The sequence below is a fragment of the Lutjanus erythropterus genome, chromosome 20 (genome assembly GCF_056507025.1).
Source record: "Lutjanus erythropterus isolate fLutEry1 chromosome 20, fLutEry1.hap2, whole genome shotgun sequence".
NCBI lineage: Eukaryota > Metazoa > Chordata > Actinopteri > Lutjaniformes > Lutjanidae > Lutjanus > Lutjanus erythropterus.
This window is the reverse complement of record NC_139336.1, coordinates 21,172,217-21,191,586: the sequence shown is the minus strand read 5'-3', so window position 1 is coordinate 21,191,586 and position 19,370 is coordinate 21,172,217.

Below are 19,370 nucleotides of genomic sequence, written 5' to 3'. Positions count from 1 at the left end.
ATGATTTTGGAATCACCTTTACACACGTTTAAATGACGCAGAGGTTAAAGGAAACTGGTAAGGAGTGCGAGACTGACAGACATTCAGTGGTGGAAGAAGTATTCAAGTAAAAGTCAAGTAAAAGTAGAAATACAGCAATATAAAAATACTAAAGTAAAAGTGGAAAAGTATTAGCAACAAAATATAGTTGAGTACTGGTTTTGCCCCTTTGTCTATTATTATGTATGACATCCTTATATTATTAATACATAAGTATCAGTGTGTAAACATCATGTTAGGTGAGGTGGGGATCCACCCAGTCAATTTCAGTTCACGTGAACAATATATTTAGAATATTTTTCACTTTACTTTGCCATCAGGTAGCCTTTTCTGATGGGAAACCAAACCAACCAAACTCCATAGGCAAATTCAGTAATTTTATCCTGCAGAACACAGGAGTTGCTGATCTACCGCTGCTTCGATCTGTCAGTTTGTTTGTGTTATTGTGTGACTTCTGTGTTTTAAAAGGTCAGTTCAGATTCACAAAAGTCACACAATAACACAAACAAACTAACAAATTGAGGCAGCAGTAGACCAGCAACTCCCATATTCTGTTAGGTAAAATTACAAATTTTGAAAATGGAGTTTGGTTGGTTGGGAGAGAACGAAATTTGACTTTTATAACGGCGGCACAGTTATGGTTACAGACTCTCTCTTCATCTCCCTACACTCGTACTTTGAGTGTAATTCATTTGCCAAAAAAGAAACAAAATGCACAGTGAACAAAGTTAAAGATGAATTTGACTGTGTGTTTTAATTTTTTGCAAATTTTCTATCGATATTGTGATAATATCGTTACCATGAATTCTATTGTGACAGCCCTACTTTCCACCACTGCAGACATCATTGGAAATGAGTAGGAAATGAACTTCTGAATGAATTGGGGTTAATTCAGAATCAGGACATCAAAATGATCGCACTCATATTCCTGCAGAGATGTGTGTGATGTAACAGAGAGAGTGTATGTGTGTGTGTGAGAGAGAGAGAGAGATTGTGGGATATAAATGTTTTGCTTAACCAGAGGAAACACTGTGCCCGCTAACCGATCGTCGAATCCATTAAGCTAATTTATTAAATGCAATTTGCCGTGTGTCATTGAGCTGAGTAATGCTGCTGGGGAGAGTTGAAAACGGGGCGACAAAGGGCCACTGGGTGGGACAGCGGGGACACACGGCCCTGACACGCAGAATTAGAGAGGAATTAAGAGACTCATTGAAGAGGTGGTTCCAGGATAAACACAGCAGCCATCACAGAAAGACAGGAAAAAAAAAATCCAGTGGTCTCTGAGTGGAGGCCCTCACTGGATTTCTGCTTTATTTTCCAGGTACTTTGATTATCGAATTTCCATGTTCAATAAAGCCTATATTTAGCGAGCCGTGCAGCTTTGATTTGCAGGCGGTATATTCCCACTGGCGAGCATGCATGATTAGCACTTTTCTCTGGAAGTTAATGTGCTTGAGGTTGTTTTCCCCACGCACCCTGCATTAAATCATCTTCCAGTGTTGTTTTGCAATCCTCTTTGTTCTGCTCTGCAGGTTCCTTCACTCTGCAGGTGCCCCCGGTCGCACCATGAGGCGTTTAAAGGCTCCAACACAGCAAATTTTGGCCTTTAGAATAAACTCTCTGTGAGTTCAAATCAACTCAGTTGATAGGGAAGAACAAAAGCTACTACAAGATGTTTATAACTGGCTACGAGCACGCTTCACATGTAACAGGATTACACAATTAGAATATAGAAAAAGGGAACTATGCCATTATAGTTTCAGATAAAAAAATATGTAATCAGATAACAGATAAGTTTAGTAAATGAGAATTATTAGCAGGATTACAATTTTAGAATACGTTTTAAAATCAGGAAAGATATACAACCATGCTCAGTGCGCACACTTCATGAGTCTCACAACACCATTCTGGTCTTAAGTGAAACCATCTAATCTTACAGTCAACTCATTAGCATCACCTCCTGTAAAAATAGACAAATATATAAATAATGCGCACTGGGTGAAAATTTTAGTATTATTTTGTCTTTAATTTTAAAAAAGATGAACATCAAAGTACAAAGACAGTTCTGCCGTCAGCTGTGAAAATATTGCCTTCATCCGAGAACTCAACATCTAATAAACATTTACAGGTCAGATCAACTGCTAATCTTAGCCACACATTCAAACTGCTAACATTAGCTATACAGAACAACTGCTAACATCAGCTACACAAACCAACCACTAACGTTGTCTACACAGAACAACCACTAATGTTAGCTACACAAACCAGCTGCTAATGTTAGCTATTCATTTACACTTTTAGAAATATGGGTTCCAGGGTGTCCCTGTAGCTCAGTTGGTAGAACATGTGCCCTGTGTGCTGAGGCTAACAGTCCACTTCAGCGGCGACCGATTCAAGTTGTGCCTGTGGCCGATTTGCTGCATGTCATCCCTTTTCCTGTCATATCTGCAGCTGTTGCTATCAAATAAAGGCAAAAAAATGTCCAAAAATAATAGTAAAAAAAAAAACAGGTTCCACCCTCTGAAAGGGTTCCAAGTAGAACAAAGTAAAAAGAAAGTGGTATTGTTTCCTAGCTGGCTAAAAAGTACAAAAAAGACAAAAAAGAAGTAATATTATTTGCTAGCTGGCAAAAAAAAGAAAAAAACATTATACTGTTTGGTAGCTAGCTAAAAAGTAGAAAAAATACATACTATAGTTTGCTAGCTAGCTAGAAAAGAAAAGACGTTACACTGTTTTCTAGCCAGCTAAACAGTTAACAAAATGTTAAATTGTTTATTAACCAGCTAAACAGTGAGCTAGCCTAGTTAGCCTCTTCATGATGGCTCAGCAGAATTTTATTTTTGGTCAATCCATCTCAAAAAAAGCATCTATTTTAAAAGTCTCTTCAAGTGCAAGTTTAAAGTTAATAGTGAATCACAGTTTAAATTGGAGTTTAAAGTTTATCCCTGGACACAAGTTGGTGAGAAAATAAGCTCTTAATATCTAAAGCTTTTGTGCGCTTTTGTCCAGCTCTAGATTCTTCAACAACTAGAAATTTGCTGTGAACTCTGCTTTGAACTGCAAGCTTGACATTTCTTTTTTTCTTTGTTTTTCTCCTTCTCCCACTTCTTTAATTCAAGTCCACACCGGCTATTTGTCTCACTAGTCACAACTGTTAATGTTACATTACAAGATTGATGTCTCATCATTTTGACCATTATTGTTCATAGGAACAAATGTAAAAAAAAAAAAAAAAAAAAAAAAAAAAAGGATAGAAAAGAAAAAGAAACGTGCTCCAATTCCCACACTGGATAACAGATACAGAAAAAATCTCACACGCCATGGTTATTAGCCTGGGCAATTTATTTTGTGTATGTCAGAAAACAAGAAGACCAGAAAAAAAGAATATATAGGCTTTCTTTTCCATTACCAAACATTACAACCTTATTTCCATCACTGCACCGTTAAGTAATTTGCAGGGAAAAAAGCCAACAGAGGCTGGCGGCATTCTCGGTGCGTGTGTTTAAACCCATTACTTTGCCTTTTAATCAAACGGCGCGCTGGTGTCAAAACGCACTATTTTCTCCATGCATCTCCCCCTCCCTGGTTCCAGTTCACCGGGTGACCTTGAAAATGTTTGCTCTCCTAAACGTCTCCCTCTCCCTCCCTGAGGCTCCCACCTCTCGTCTGATCCTGAGGAAAACAGGAGCCTCAGCCGGGCCGATACCGGCCGCAGAGACGGAGATGGTGAAGGTGATGGATTCAAAGGTGGAGTCATAAAAAGATGTTCAACGAACTCCTGTAGGGGAGACCTGGGTCCGTGGTAACATTTTTTACATTTTCCTTTGTAACTCACGTAAATACACTAATCATCTTTTAATTAAAATATAATGAAGACGACTATAATATCAAATTTAAAGTCAGATTGGCCTATTTCTTTTTTTTTTTTAAGTAATATTATGTAGAACTTGACTGATATTGCATATTTGGGGACAATACCAATATTTGGGACTTTAAAAATTCTGATCTCAATATATTGGCCAATATTATACAAAATATAGAATGTAAGCCTATTAACACACGTTTTGCAGTTATCCATTAAATGCATTTACTTGTGATGAAGACATGTAATGGAGGAAGGATATTTTGCAGTTTAACTTTAAACTTTATTGTCCTAAATGACAACAGGGCACTGAAACTTTAAACATTCACCAGTATTTTTTAACAATTATAAATAACTATAAGTAAAAAATCAGAACTGGAGCAAAAGTATATTTATATATTAAACCTGAATTTAAAGAAAAAACAGATCAAATATACATAAAATACTGCCTGTAGAGGTAACAAATTAAAACATTCTGCATTATGTTTTTTTTAAGCTTTTATAGGTGCATATTGGACAACATATATAGCAATATAGATATATATTATCACTAGTATGGACAAGATAACACTTAATAACCACAATTAACAATGGTAACTTAATAGTTAAACTTAATAAATAAATAAATAAATAATAATAATAATAACTACTGATATAACACCTTTAAAACCACAGTTTACAAAGTGCTTTGACAAAGAAAGCAAATTTTGTTACTAGTTATTTTATTGTCAACAGACAAATATAAAATAATTAGGTAAGTCTGATTTACATTCTGATTAAATTAGTAGACTTTGTTGTTGCACACATTATAACATTTTATATGCTATGTTAAGTATTTTTTAATGATTTTTGAGTTTTTTAATGATTGGCAACCTTTTAAGAAATCACTACATAGAGAGATGGACCAGACTTTGTCAGTGGTTAATAATTAGTTTTTAAATCTTTATAAACATTATTTGGATGGCTATTATGAAGTTGGAACTGACAATCGTAACACCTGACATACTTACATACATAACTTGTGTGTGTTACGTTACGTACGAGAACTTATGTAGGTAATATCCTTATTTTAAGCCAATGCATGATCTGTGTGGTTTTGTTTCCTAAACCCGTTTTGTTGTTTTGTCAAGTTAGCAATACCAATATTAGCCTAGTTTGTTCGGGTTAATGTTTAATCAATAAGATAAAATTGATGTTAGTGTGAATTTGTAGTCATTTAAACTTTAGACAAAAACACTGTACATCAAAAAAATAACTTTCATATCTCACAATCAAGTTTTTTTTTCTTCAAAACTTCTGCAAGCATGAAATGAACCTGCTCTTGTTCCACAGAGAGAATCCTACTGAGCATGTGCAGCGTGTCATCACTCCAGCTTATTTCTAAGTGTAAGAATTGAGTGTGTTACGCTTTCCCTTTGTTACAAGTGCCCCTGGTCTCCCCCCTTCATGATCATCAGTGGCAGAACAACCACTAATATCAACAGAAAAAATAGATTACACTTCCAGAGAGGCGTGAGTTAATGTTTTTCTTCAAGGTCTGGCATGATGGATTGCATTAATTTAAGCCATTTAGATTCATATCAGTTTAAAAAAAAGGCTTGTAGTTGGGTTGGTTTGTCCTCAGCTGCTCATCCGTGCTAATATGAGGAAATGACAGCAGAGCTCACCTCTGCTGCTGTGTTCACTGACACAAGAAGAAAATAATGTTTTTAAAGCAGAGTGATGTTGTGAAAATCCTGATTAGACAAAACAATTAAATACATTTTAGAGGAACATTAGAGCAAGTACAATTTTGAGGGTCTTGAAACTTAATTTAATGCTAATTTATGCTTGTGCTCCACTACATTTATCTGGCAGGTTCTGGTTAAACTGAGGATGGAGTCTTTTAATGTATGAAATACTTTTCATTGTTAGGTCAGCAAAATTGAATTACCTCCACTTTAACCAGATGTTACATAAATGGCTGCTTATATATCAATGCATTATTAATGATACTCCATTAGTATATAATTCTGCTGCTAAATACTTTCAGACTGGGTTGCATCAACAAAGATTATTTTTTATGTAATATTAGCTCTAATAGGAGTTTAGCAAAACTAGATTTAAAATGAGTAAATCCACAGGAAAGTTAAGCAGAGCTCAAATCAAACACTATGTTTAAAACCAAGTTTTTACGTGTATACTAGAGTTTAATCAGCATGGAGATGCTTTCTTACACAAATTAAAGCAATTAAATTTAAAAGTTAACAAAACATTGCATTGCACTGCATTGCATTGTAAAACATTGCATAGCTAGCTAAAAAGTTAACAAAACATTACATTGTGTGCTAGCTAGCTAAAAGGTGAACTAAATGTTATATTGTGTGTTAACTAGCTAAAAAGTCAATTAAACATTGTTTACTGATTGGCTAAAAAGACATCAAACTGTGAAATTGTTTGATAGCTAGCTAAAATGTTAGTTAGCCTACTCTGATGGTTTAGAAGCTCTAATTTCTCCTCCCTTGAGAAAAACTTGTTGGCTGAATTAATGGAGCAAAATGGCCAAATAATAGAAGATTAAACAACAGACAATAGCGCAGTAAGAAGACACTGCCTTGTAACAACTGGCAGACTGTTTTAACAACATCACAAAGCATTGTAAAACTCAGCCGAGTTTGTCCTTTAACTTTTTTTGAGCAACTTGATTATTTTTCTCAATCGTCTCAAAAAGGCAGACATTTTAAAAATGAAACTTCCTCAAGTGTAAGTGTGAAGTTAACACTGGATCACATTTTAAATCAGAGTTTAAAGTGTTTTTGTGCAGCAGAAATCAATTTAATCTAGATTTAGAGTAAAAACTTAAGTGAGATTTAAAGAGAGGCTTAAATTAAACCTTTAATTTTGAGATGATTTTAAAGTTTGGTGAAACATGATCGATCCAATCACGTTTAAAAAATAATCCTGGTTTGTACAACTCAGCCTTTCTGCTGCTCCTTCCATACTTATTACTTATGTAATATTTTGAATGCTCAGAGTACCTCTTCCATCAGTGTTTTTATTTGGCTTTATTAGGGTATAAAAGTAGTGCTAATGTATGTGCTAATATGAGGAAATGACACCAGAGCTCACCTCTGCTGCTGCGTTCACTGACATGAGAGGGAAAAAAATGTATTTAAAGCAGAGTGATGTTGTGTAAATCCTGATTAGGCCAAAGAATTAAATGAATATTAGAGCGTAATTGTTTTACTGTCATCACATCAGGCTCAGATAATGGACTATTGCTTCAATTACACCGCTGATCAATTGATTTAACCTGCAGGTGTAAAGGTGTGAGGGAGAGGCGCATGGCCGGCACGTGATGCAGTAAACATACCTGCGAATCTGAGTGTGTGAGAGAGAGAGAGACAGAAAAAGGGGGAGAAAAAAAGGGGGAGGAAAAGAGGGAGGGAGGGCATCTGAGTGTGAATGTAACAACATTGGGCCGTATGATTTATCGCAATGGGAACGCAGCTCCAGTTTTTTGGTGCCTGGCCTGTCCTAACGCATTTCGCTCCAGCCATCAGCTATGATTAAACACCTGCTGTTGCGGGGGAACAAAGCGCACTAATCCAATATGTATTTCTGACATCTTAAATATCACCCAATCCCCTGACATCACGGGCCGCTTTTTCCGCGGGATGGAATTCTAAAACATATTTTTCTAATTTATGGACGGACTATAAATCAAAATTAAGCCGCGCGGACAACGAAATATACATCAGTGCAAAAAAAAAAAAAAAGTGACGATGAAGGAGCCACATGCTCACACACAAGACTGAAGCACATGCCCTTGTATGCTCTCTCTCCCTCTCTCTCTCTGTCTCTCTGGTTCTTGACATGTTCCTTCGTGTTTTTGTTCAAAGTAAAATCCTGATTCTGATCATTTTCCAATATTTATCAAAAATAACTATTTTTTCTCACTCTAAGAAATAAGGGTTCTTTGTGAAGAACTGTTCCACACAGAACCATTTGCCTCTGAGGAACCCTTTTTAGCAGAAAGGGGTTGTTAAGGGTTCTTTGTAAAACTAAGGGTTGCATTAGAGAATTATTTTCATCCAAAGAATCCTTTTTGGAAGAGAGTTCTTCAAGGATCGTTGAAATCCACGAAGAACTGTTTTGTCATGGTTTCTTTGTACCATGATATAAAAAAAGTTACCTTTGAATATAAGAAAGTTCTCTGTAGAACCCAATGAGCATGTTCTAGATAAAACCCTTGGAATATAAGAAGGTTCTCTGTAGAAACCCCTTGGTAGGTTCTAGATAAAGTCCTTAGAATATGATAAAGGTTGAAGGTTGGTAGAACCTCTTTGGTGGGTTCTAGATAAAACCTTTGGAATATAAAAAGGTTCCTGGTAGAACCTCCTGGGTTTGTTCTAGATAAAACTCCTGGAATATGAAAAGGTTCCCCATAGAACCCTGAGTATGCTCTAGATAAAACCCTTGGAAAATAAAAAGGTTCCTTGTAGAACCCCCTGAGTGTGTCATATTTGCCTCCACGAACAGGGTAAATGTAACAAAAGCGTGAAATATGTTTCAATTGCCCCTGGTCTCCCCTACTCATACCTGCAATCATTATGATACAACACAAAACAGTTATGTACAGTACAGTAAATTACATACAACAAGAGAAAAACAATAGAAAATACAATAGAAAATAAAGTACAATAGAAAAAAGTTATAACAGTAGCAGCACCTGCTTTGTACTGAGAGCCATTTGAAACTCTCAAATGTTCATTTAGTCCTACAAATCGAATGAGCAGTAGTGATAAGTCATTCATTCGCGCCTTTTTAAACGTGCTCTCAGTCGATTAGACACAATTTAAAGAGCTAAACTGGACAGGGACCTGTGGGCTCCTCCTCTGATTGGTGTGAGATTTACATCCTTTGTGTACTCTTACACAGTATACACCACAGGGACCTCACATCGATACTCACACACACCTGACTCTGGTATTTTGTTGTAATTTTTAAGCTTCAGTCCAAATAAAGTGCTTTTTTTAAAATTAGTGGTGGACAGTAACTGGGTACATTTACTCAAGTGCTTTACTTTAGTACAACTTTAAGGTACTTGTTCATCCATTTAATGCTATTTTAAATTTGTTCTCAAGTAATATAATGTATATAATCTAATATATGTTTATATTTATGTTAATTGAAGAATCCCCAAGCACATGGATATGCCTCTAATCTTCCCGGTGTCCTGAACATATAAACACAACTCAGACACACAATAAGAAAGTTCAGTCAACTTATGATATAAAAACAATCAGCGATGTACAAATGAGTGAAATTAAGGATGCAGTAATAACAGATAACAGTAGAATAAAACTTAAAAATGGAGAAAACAAAAACACTTAACAGATTTTTTTTTTTTTTTTAATATAGGCTACAAAATACTTTGCATTGCTAGGTTAGCTGAGTTGCAATGGACTCAAATAGCTACTTATGCATCATTATTAATACACCATTAATATAATAGCATATAATAATAGGAGCCCTTATAGTGACTAATAAGTACTTTTTTGCTGTACTTGCACTTAAATAACATTGTTTCTTGTACTTTTACTTCATCTGCCAGACATTTTATTGACTTTATTGGGGTGTAAAAGTAAAAAATGGCCAAGCAGACAAGTGCTGCAACAGCTGTTTATATTTCATTAAAATCTTATCAAGTTGTCTGCAAATCCAAAATCCAAAGACTCTTAATTTACTGTCATAAATGACATAGAAAAGCCACAGATCCTAACATTTAAGAAGCTTGAACCAGCAATTATTTGACATTTTGCTTGGAAAATGACTGAAACTATGAATTAATATCAAAATAGTTGTCCAGTAGTTTGCTTTTGATAAACTAACTGATTAATCAACTAATCATTGCAGCTGTGAAGCAAATACAACCAAATATAATTTTGAGATCATGTGGTTTTGAATGTGAATTTGATGAATATTTCAATATCAAGTAAAGGGTTCCAAATAATATTATTTTCAGTGTTGATTAATCTGCAGGTAATTTTCTCGATAAATCATTTGGTCTCTGGGAAATTATGATCATTTTAATAACCCCTAACCCTAACCCACGTCTCCAAATTACTTTTTTTGTCTGACAAACACCCCGAAACACCCAAAATATTTAATTTACTCTCATATATGTAAGAAGAAAAGCAGCAACTGAAACTACAAATGTTAGGTATTTTTGCTTGAAAACAGCTTAATTGTCCAGAATCGACTAATCGATTAAACATTTCAGCTCCTATTTAAAGTCAGCTAACCAATTAAAGCTGTTTATTTTTGGCACCAATGGGCAAAAAAAACATAATAACCTTTCAGCATAATGTAATGCAAGTGTTCTTAGGAAATACTAGACTTCTGCTCCTCTGGCTCTGTTTTCAGGATTTAGAAAATCTCCCATGACCAGAGACTTTGACCAATCACAGGTCATTAAGACAGCGTTGGAAATGAGCCGCAACAATCACCAAAATCGCTTACTGCACCTTTAATCAGGAGCTAAATTTACCTGTTTTCATGGCCACCTGCCCCAAATCCAACTATTTTGCTGACTTTTTTTTTTTTTTGGCAATTATTGAAATTCCTTCAGTATTTTACATTTCAGGAAAGACAAGTTTCTCTTTTTTCTTCAAAGTTGCTGCAGTGTTACAGGAAGTGCTGCTGAATCTGTCCCCCCAACCCCCACCCCGAGGCCACCGTCCCCCCCTGCGGTGACGCTCATTGTATGTGACTCCTCAATTTCGCTGCTTCCCTGCATTTACAGCACATTTCTGCCGCTGTATTACGGCGCTATGAACTATCTGGACAACCGGTGTTTGCAGCAGGTAATGGATTGTTTTTTGTTTTTTTTCTCTCCATCCTCTGGACCCCACTGCTGATGTGCTGAGATGCCATTTCTAGCACAGAAAAGCCTCCCATAAAAGACCAAACATTATTCTATTTGTTCATTTTCTTGCTGTAGGAATGGGCGCCCTTTGTGGCGTCCTAAGTGGCGTTGTGTAGAAATTAGTCTCACTGCAGTGTTGATTCTATCACAACAATGACCCATTACAGGATAACTGAAAAACTAACCCAGATAATTGTTTATAGTGGCCTTAATTAATGCACTAATGACTGCATTTCATGCCTCCTAATGAAAATAAAGTATATTTTCAAGCATATAAAGTTTGTGGCCAATAGGGCGGGTAATTGTCATAATGTCTTCTTATTGATATTTATGTAAATAAGCGAGTTCCTTTAATCAAAGCATTGGAATCAGGTGAGATTGTTGTTGGGATTCATTACAACGCGCATGCGGAGAATCAATGCAGCATTAATTTTTAGCGCCGTGGACAGCACGCACTTAAAGCTGAGGACGTATTGGCCAATTTGCATCTAAAACGACTCTGTCAAACATGTTTTGGTAATGCGTTTATGAATGTTATTCAAGCATTAGTGCCGCAGATAAAGAGCGATATTAAGGTGGATTATTTTCCCCTCATAACAAACACTGCAGCTAAACAGTCTGGACTGGAAGAGAGCTGTGAAGTACACTCTGACAAATAAAAGAGCGAACTAGAACCATAAAGGGTTCTTTGGCTCGTCCCCGTAGAAAGGCCCTTTTTGGCTCCTGAATATCATCCGGAACCTTCTAAGGAGAACCGTTCTGTGGTGTAACGGTCCAACCCAGAACCCTCTCTGGCCGTTCTATCCAGAATCTTCAATCACCCTTTTTCCAAGGGTGCCAAGGGTGCTAGAACCTACACAGGGGGTTCTACAGTGAACTGTTTCAAATTGCAACGGTTGCATCTAGAACCCACCCAAGGGAATAAAGTAAGAACCCTTTTATATTCCAAAGGTTTTATCTAGAGCCCACCTAGGGGGTTCCAGCAAGAACCCTTTTTATATTGCAACAGTTTCATCTAGAACCAAGACAGAAGGTTCTAGCAAGATTCCTTTTATATTCCAATGGTTTTATTTAGAACTGAGAACCCTTTTGTATTCCAGTGGTTCCATTTAGAATTCAACCAGGAGGTTCTACCAAGTACCCTGCTATATTCCAGGGGTTTATCTAGAACCCACCCATGGGGTTCTACTGAGAGCACTTTTACATTCCAGTGGATTCATCTAAGACCCACTCAGGGGTTCTACAGAGAACAGTTTTACATTATGGAACAAAGAACCCTTGACAAATTCTTTCTTCCAAAAAGGGTTCTTAATGGATGAAAAAGGTCCTTAATGGAACCCTCAGCCTTACAAAGAACCCTTGATTGGGACCCTTTCTTCAAAAGAGCGTTCTTCAGAATGAAATGGTTCCGGGTAGAACCCCAGTCCTTCAGGAAAAAACTCTTTTGGACCCCTTATTTCTAAGAGTGTAGCAGCCTGAAGCTGCAGACTTCAACACTGACAAGCAGAGTAATATCACCACATGGCACCAAATAATAAGACTAAATGAAGACTTTTTAACATGCAGTTTGGTGGATCTGTGCTCGTCTTTCAGCAGCATCAGAATCACAGCAGACGATCTGTTTTCTTCCTCTGAAATGATTCTAAAAGGTTTTCGGGAGGAAACAGGTGGCATTAATTAAGAGAGGAGTGAAAAATGCAGACATTCCTCTCCATTCAGCGACTTTTATGTCAGACAGCACAATTTAATGGCGGCGTCGATGTCCAGAAAATGAATGCTTGCTTTAACTATCATTTTCATCTCCCTGACAAATTGGTTTCTTTTGCCTAACATGCCTCCCATGGCTGCCACTTAACACCTCCCGGGAAGCAGACTCTTGTTTTTCATTTTTCACCACAGCGGCTTCCATCAGTCGCCTTTCTTCTTCATAAAGCTCCTAATTCTGAATTACTGGGAGGGTTCTTTGCTCTCTGGTCTCGTATTTACAGAGCAGAGCCTTGTGTTTGTGGTGTTACAGGAGGCAAAACAGATGATAGATATGCAGAAAATACACATTGGTGAAATATAGTTAAGTATAAATATGAGATACTTGTACTTTAGTGGAGTATTCTAATGTTATATGTTACTTTATACTCACACAGATTAAGATTAAAAAAGCTCCACCTCAATAAACTACAACACCAAAATACTACTCACACATGAATGCACCAGTAATAATAATTCTTCAGTATGATGTAGAACTATCAGGGGCCATTTTAGTTTTTATACCACCTATGTACTTTTGCTTCAAGGACACATGGCGGTGAAACATGGCGGTCTCCATGGAAGAGGACCCACGCCCTCTGTGGATATAAACGGCTCATTCTAAGGTGGCGAAAGTCAGTCAGTCAGAGCTATGAAATATTAAATCATCCATCTTTGCTCACTACATCTTTTCCTTTCTAACACTCAGGTGTGCATATAGTACAGGTTATATGAACTTCTTTCTAAAACATAAAAATGTAAAATTATCGGTTTATCTTACCAGCCAGGAAAAGTGGGTATTTATCAGTTATAGATATCAGCTTAAAAAAAACCTTATTGTTCATCCCTTGTACTGTTATATTGGAGTATTGCTATTTCTACCTCGATCTGAATCTGATTTAAACTTTGGGCATGTTAGGCATTATATGTTTTTTATTACAAACACAACCTGGAGAATAATGACTACATTTTTATGTTGGTGAAGGATTTGGCCAATTGCAGGTCAGACAGATAGTTGATCATTGCGTCTTATTCCCAGGTTGTCACAATTATCCTTCTTTAGAATTGCTTACTGCACCTTTTAAGCTGCAGACCAGTTGAATTAGAATATTATAGAAATTTTTGCCCTATGATGTCAAAAATAAACTGCCTACTCCAGCTTTAAGTACATTTTGCTAACAATAATCCTGTACTTTTAAGATTTTTGATGCATTGCATGTAATAGAGTACTTTCACAATGTGGTATTGCTGCTTTTGTTTAAGTAAAGGACCAGAGTACTTCTTTTACCTGTGTATTTTTATAGTATTTTGGAATAGTGGCCTAGATTTTTTGGGGGGATTTTCCATGGATTTTTCCAACGTAAACAAAAATATGCACATTGAAAAACACCAACATATACCAGCATTCACATATAGAATAGTATATAAAATACCGCTCACATACGTGCATGAATCTGTGTGCAAGAGAAATGAGAAGTGCGGAGGGAGATGATTTTTCATTTCGTGTTTCGCTTCAGCTCTGCACCCCCCCCTCCTACAGAGGATCCAATCAATCTGCCAGCTATTAAGTTTGTTAATTGATAATGCATACTAATTAGGCTGTGCGCAGTTACTTTGGAGACTCTGAGGAGGTAATTGTAGGCACAAGTCCAAATGGAGTTTAAAACAGTCTGTGCCAGGTAAAAATTCATTAGGCGGATAGATTGGAGAGGACGAGGAGAGGGAGGAGGTGCGGAGCAGAACAGGTGGAGGGTGGGTGGAAGGAGGAGGAGGGAGGATGGGGGTCAATGCTAATGCCAGTCTATGGAGAAATTTCCCACTGTGATCCAATCATTGTTTCTTTGCTGCGCGGCTCCACACTTATGGAAAGACTTTGTTGTTGTTCTGTAAACTTCTCTAAACGTTCAGCTGCAGCGAGGTCAAAGCACCCACTCACTCTGTTGAGTGGAGTTTTCTACTCTGCTCCAGTGAAACTTAACTTCCATCGCTGAAAATATGTCGTGCGTCAGGCTACAGCTGCCTACAACCACCGCCATCGCCACCACCTCCTCCACCACGCTGTTCTTTGTACCATAATACAAGAGAATAGAACCCCCTAGAAAAACCACTGGAGTATAAAAGTGGTTCTTGGAAGAGCCCCCGAGATCAAACTCTTGGAGTATATATAGAGTTCTCTGTAGAACCACCTATGTGGGTCCTATGTAAAGCCCTTGGAATATAAAATGGTTCTCGGTAGAATCTCCTGGGTGGGTTTTAGATGAATCCATTAGAATATAGAGGGGTTCTCAGCAGAAGCCTCAGTTGGGTTCTAGACAAAACCCTAGTATATATAGGGCTTTTTGTGGAACCCCCTGGGTGAATTCTAGATAAAAACCCTGGAAGATAGAAGGGTTCTCGGTAGAACACCCTAAGTGGGCTCCAAATAAAACTAGAAAAGGTTTCCTAGTATAACTCCTGAGTGGGTTCTAGATAAAACCCTTGCTGTATATAGGGTTGTCTGTAGAACCCCCATGGCTGGGTTCTAGATAAAACCCCTGGAATATAATAGGTTTCTCAGTGGAATCCCTTGAATGGGTCCCAAATAAAACTCTTCAAATATAAAGGGATTTTTTGCTAGAACCCCCAGATGGATTCTAGATAAAACTGTTGGAGTGTATATAAGGTTCTCTGTAGAAGGTCCTGGTTGGGTTCTAGATAAAAACCTTGCAATATAGACGGATTCTTGGTAGAATGCCCTGAGTGAATTCTAGATAAACCCCTTGAAGTATATGTGGGATTCTCTGCAGAACCCCGTGGGTGGGCTCTAGATAGAAATCCTTGAATATCGAAGGGTTATTGGTAGAACCCCAGGAAGTGGGTACTAGATGAAACCCTTGGAATATAAAAGGGTTCTTCTCTGTTCAGCTGCATTCACTCTGACTTGAGTTTTGTACTCTGTTCGAGTGAAACTTATTTCAAACACTGTAAATATGTAATTCATCAGGCTATAGTTCTCCGTCACCATCACCGCCGCCTCCTCCTCCTCCATGTTGTTGCCCTGAGGCGCGTGTGATTGACATGCGTTTAACATAATGAGACCTATCTCCGGTGCCTCTGCGTGACGGCTGTGAATCAAAGGCCCCGGCTGCTAATTGAGACGGTTGTGGTGTGTTTACTGTCCCCTTTCGGTGTCAGCCTGACGACCCTTTGAACTGTCTGTCAGTCTCCCCGACAAATGAATGTGTCCCTCACTGTGAGAGGCATGCCTGGGGATCATGTCAAAAGCATGTTTTACAGCTCGCCTCAGTGTCTTTGTCACTGAGACTGAAACAGAGTGACAGAGATATACTGCGCAGGAATGGAAATAGATTTGGCTCAGAAGTGTCTACGAATCCCATCAGGAGTTTAGAGACGGGGATTGTGTTGCAGCGGACAAGAGTGCACAGATTGTTGTATCCAAATCCAACATTTACTGCACTGTAAAAAGTGAATTGTAGTGGTAGCTGAAGAAATGTAATATTCATCTTTCTACTTTAGTGATGGTGGTCAAGTATAACAACTTGGCATTACATCCCGTAGCCTTAACCTGCTATTCATATTTCAGTAAAAGTGCATCAGTAAGGTTTCTCCTAGTATTGTATGTCTGCCGTCATGCAGAAGGTGTGGTAAGTGGTTTATAGTATTAACTTTAAACTTCCTGTTTTTTAGATGAATTGAGCAAAATAATCAAGTCCTTTGAAGAAAGTCAAGGGAAAGACTGAGGTTTATGATGTGTCTCTTCTGTCTTTCAGTCTAGGTGATGAGGAGCTTCTCTGCTGAACCATAACGAGTAATGCTAACTAGCTTTTTAGGTAGCTAGCAAACAGTGTGTTTAGTTAGCTTAATAGCCTATATAACATGTTTTTAGCTAGATAGCAAAGACAACATTTTAGCTTCGTAGCAAAAAATATAACTGGGTGGGGTTTTTTTTGTTTGTTTGTTTTTAATGAAATAGCAAACAGTGTAACATTTTGTTAAAGTCTAGCTGGTCAACAGACAACATGAAGTGTCTTTTATCTAGACAGCAAACAATGCAACGTTTTGTTAATTTTTTAGATAACTAGCAAGCAAACAATATCTTGTTATGTTAAGGAATACAGAGTAGATGAAAGCCGACTATTTGCGGTTTATACTTACTATCTTATTTATTTTCATTTAAATAAGCAAGCATCTTCATATTGATTTAACTCTAATTTCAGTTCACATCACTAAACTTGGATTTACTAAACTGACATCAGTTTTTAATTGTGCAACAAAACTCTGCTTAATTATAAATCTGTATTTATTAATTTTAAACCTGATTTTGTTAAACTCTGATTAGAACTAATCATAGGTTGAATTAATCTTTGTTGGTGGTTATTAGAGAAAAATACTTTTCCTGAAGGTACTTTTAGCTTGTTAAAGGTATAATATGGAACATTTTCCTAAAAAAAAGTATAAACTCATACAAACAAAACATACAATATACAAAATTCACACAAATACCTTTCAAATATCTCTTATGATCGACTAGAGGCGTGTGATGGTGTCTGTATCTGCAGAGAGCCTGCAGCCATCTGCCTGTATTTCCTCATTTTCTCTCATTATTTTGCTGTGCTCCGGACGCTTTACCAACTCAGAATGTTGGCATTTGATATCCTCGCATCTTTCTGGAGCTTTTACGAACAGCTCGGACAAATCCTACCGATTTGCTTTTATGCATGCTGTTGATTTGAAAGCAGTCAGATTATTAAGTACATGTGACTCAAAACATCTGTGTTCATATGAGTTGTTAACTTAAATTTTTTTTTTTAAGTTTGTCTTTTTTTCAGTGTGTACTGAACAGGTCTCTTTCTGTCAACCAGTCGTCTTTTGTCTCCTTCATTTTCACCATTTTTGTAGCTGACAAAGTGAATTAGCTCTTCCGTTGCTGTAATATGAAAAAGCAGGACAATTTTTGCCATCTCAAACTCGATGAAGAGAGACCGTAAACTCTACAAATTGCTTTGATGTTCTACCGTTGTCACATTATTTATCCAACCATATCCTCCATTTTAAACATCTCCAGCCCCCCCTTTCTTTGTGTTGAATTAATAATAATTTATAGTGAGAGATTTCACTTGCAATGTGAGTCTATCCTTCACTCCCTGTTTTTTATTTTTCCTCCCGTGGTCACTTGTTAAATAATCTCTCTCTCTTGCTCTCAGTCTTATTCTCTGTCTCTCAGTTTTGTTTGTTTCCTGCTCGCCTCGTGGGACACCCAGAGACAGACAGCCTTGCCAGATTCATTTTCTGATCAAAGCTGTTTGATTTGGTCAATTTTGCCACATTGGAGACGTTCCCTATTACTGAGATAAATAGCCTCGGGCTAACTGTCAACGAAAACTTGTAAGCTAATAAATTATTCCAATTTCTTCCAGCTGGATTTCTCTTGGGAGTCGGCCTCTAGGAAATACACTTTTTGATTAGTAAATTTCTGCCCGTGTGTGTGTATGTTTGGGTGTGCGAGCGTGCGCATGTGTGTATGTCTGGACATTCGGATGTGTCGTTTTTGATTAGCGGGCAGGCTGCTGGAGTGGAAGGCGGCAGAGGGGGCTGTCAGTAGAAGGAGGCCTCTAATGCATTATGCATTGACAAGGCTTTGGATCCTGCCACCTCCGCTGGCATGCCTGGGAGAGGAGTCGGGCTCACCTGAGGGGCCTCGCCGCTCTGCTTTCCCCTCCTTGCTCCTCAGTCCTCTGCTCACACTCCTCCTGGGGGAGAGAGGAAACTTTGACAGAAGCCAGCCCCCGCCGCCTTCCACGCCGTGCTCCCCTTGGACAACCCCCAGGTGTGTGCTTTTTTTTTTCACCCTTTCTCTTGACTGACACACACACAAACAGGCACGTTCGAGACAAATACACACACCTCGACTTTCTTTTCTCGCTCTTGGCCTGGAAATGGGCCGATGGGCAGAGAAAGTGTGTCATCAGCAGAAACGGACAGAGTGAGAGGACATGACTGATAGGCTGGAGGGGAAAATTGATCGGCTCCTCGTCTCCCAGCCAGGCAGTCTGTCCTCCTTCCATCGCTCCATCTCTCCACCTCCACCTCCTCCTCCTCCTGCACTACGAGAAAGAAAGGCTCTAAAAGGGTTCTACCTGAAGGGCTGAGGTTCTACTCAGAACAACTTGTTTGTGAGGAACCTTTTTTGAAGAAAAGGTTCTTTGTAAGACTGAGAGTTCTATTTCAGACACTTTTTGGAAGAAAGTTTTTCACAGATTATTGAGGTTCTTGAAGTAACGTCAAGGGTTCTTTGTACCATGATATAAAATGGTACTCAGTAGAACACCCTGGGTGGGTTCTAAATAACACCACTGGGTGAGGTTATAGATAAAACTCTTTAAATATAAATGGGTTCTCAGTAGAACCCATGGGCGAGTTTTAGATGAAAACTCTAGTAAAATGAAAAGGGTTCTCAGAAGATTCCCCAGGGTGTGTCCTTGTTAGCACCTTTTGAGGTTGGAATAGTTCTGGATAGGAACCCCAGACAGGGTTCTGGATGAAACCATTACACCATAGAAGGTTGCAGAACCTCTTGGTTCTGGGTGAAACCCTCACAGATTGTTCTATGTATAACCCTTCATGGTGGATTCTATAGGTCGAAGTCTCTGAAGTGGAAACGTCATAGAAGGTTCTACCAGGAGCTAATAAGGGTTCTCCTATGGGGCTAAGTCATAGAATCCCTCATGGTTCTAGTGACCACCTTTGTTTCTCAGCGTGTTCTCCTCCTCCTCCTCCTCCTCCTCTTCCTGTGCTGGCCTGTCTCTGCGCTCA